Source organism: Medicago sativa, chromosome 5, assembly GCF_051527215.1.
Source record: "Medicago sativa cultivar Bolivia chromosome 5, Bolivia_mono, whole genome shotgun sequence".
NCBI lineage: Eukaryota > Viridiplantae > Streptophyta > Magnoliopsida > Fabales > Fabaceae > Medicago > Medicago sativa.
The window spans coordinates 45,104,142-45,106,273 of NC_140753.1; the positions used below are offsets into that span (position 1 = coordinate 45,104,142).

The 2,132-nt window shown below is 34.8% G+C and overlaps 1 pseudogene; it reads left to right on the forward strand.

The window, feature by feature from the left end:
* Window positions 1-273: 273 nt before the first annotated feature.
* LOC146922379 (F-box/kelch-repeat protein At3g23880-like) lies at window positions 274-1,669 on the forward strand (annotated as a pseudogene).
* Window positions 1,670-2,132: the final 463 nt, after the last annotated feature.

The window sequence follows — 2,132 nt, forward strand, 5'->3', positions numbered from 1 at the left end:
TTGCATTTTCATATTGTAACAAACTATACTTATTTTTCTCGATGATACCAACAATATATAACATCTTTAAAAAAAATATAACAAATATAATATAAATTCATATTTTTTGAATGACACAAACAAAATATCAATTTTTTTTTGAAGAAACAAACAAAATATCATTCTTCTAATCAAATTTACTTAAGAGTATAATTGGATGAAGAAAAATTTGGCTCAAAGCATTTAAACATAGTGTATATATTAAATATTAAAAGGACCTAACTAACTTATTCTATTATTTGGTAAAAAAAATAAAATTCTATCGTACTATATTTTGGGTAATTTAGGTTTAATAACATCAGGATTCACGACAAACTCAAAGTAAAAATAGAACTCGCGGTGCAATTGGTTTGCGATGCATAACGACCGTACTAGAAAGCGATCTCAATCCAACGCACCGATCATCCCCGACGAACTCATCGCGGAAATCCTAATTCTTCTTAACCTGAAAACCATCGTGCTATTCAAATGCGTAAGCAAGTCATGGAACACTCTCATCTCCGATCCAATCTTCATAAAAAATCATCTTAAGAAGTCATCACAAATTCCACGTCTCATACTCACACCACTAACTTTGAAATACCCTATAAGTAGTGTCGAATCCTTCCACTGTGAGTCGTTTACTCGAGAATTCTTCGATCATTGTTTACGGTGACAATTGCCACGGATCAGAGGACATCTGTCAGGTCGTTGGTTCCTGCAATGGATTGCTTTGCTTGCTTTTCTATTCTCGCTATAAGAAAAGTTTCTCTGTGTATCGGAAATATTGGTTTTGTTTATGGAACCCCGCCACGAGGACAATATCTGAGAAATTAGGAATTTTTAAAGACTATGTCAATATATATGTATCAAATCCTTACAAGTTCACTTTTGGTTGTGATATTTCAACTGGAACTTACAAGGTTGTGTCCGTTATTGAGAAGCCGGTTTTTCAAAACAAGGTGACGAGGAAGACGTAGTTTCATGGAAATGTAAGGTCAGAATTTTCAGTTTTGGTGATAATCGTTGGAGAAAAATTCAAGATTGCCCTTTGTTTCCGGTTTGTGTAATGAATATTCGCATTAGTCGGATTAATAATGGCGTGCATTTGAATGGTACTGTTAACTGGTTGTGTCTCCCCGATTTTCTTATGCCGTCTTATGAACATAGTTGGAAGTCTATTACTAATGCTAAGCAGTTTGTCATTGTTTCGCTTGATCTTTCAACGGAGACATACAAGCGGTTGTTGCTGCCTCAAGGTTTTGATGAGGTGCCGGAATATCAGCCATCTCTTAATGTTCTGAAGGACTGCCTTTGCTTTTCGCATGATTTTAAGACGACTGAATTTGTTATATGGCAGATGAAGGAGTTTGGAGTTCAAGAGTCTTGGACTCAGTTGTTTAGAATTGACTACTTCAAAATCTACCATAACTTGAATTTCTATGGACTCACTGAATGTGGTATTCCATTGTTACCATTGTACCTTTCTCCGGATGGAGATACACTTATATTAGCAAATTCTGAAGATGACCGGGCAATTATCTATAATCGGAGCGAGAAGATAGTAGAGAGAATTAAAATTTCCAACAAATTGTGTTGGTTTTCTGCCATGGATTATGTTGAAAGCTTGGTTTCGACTTGTTGGAAGTAAGTTCTCTTATACCATTTACAAGTTTAAAAATTTATAGTGTATTACTTCTAGACTAATAACATGTGTTATAATAATACACCATAAATTTATAGTGTAAGTCATTGTTATCAAAAACGCGACTTAAGTCCCAAAATCTGGTTTTTGCGACTTTGCGTAGCTTCAACGACTCAAATCCATAGCAAAGTCCTAAAAACAGGCAAAATCCTATCAAAATCGCATAAAATCGCACAAAATCGTGAAATCCGTTCAAAATCGCAGGGATTTTGATGGATTTTGAAGGATTTTGTTCGTTTTTGATAAGGGTCAATTTTTGACCCGGTTCGTAAATTGACCCGATTTGAATCCATTACTCGGTTCTATAAATACCCTAAAGGCCAAAAATTTCATTCTTTCACTTCCCCCACACTTTCCTTCATTCTTTATGACTACTAAAGAATATTTGTATCAAGGCATTGAGTCATTT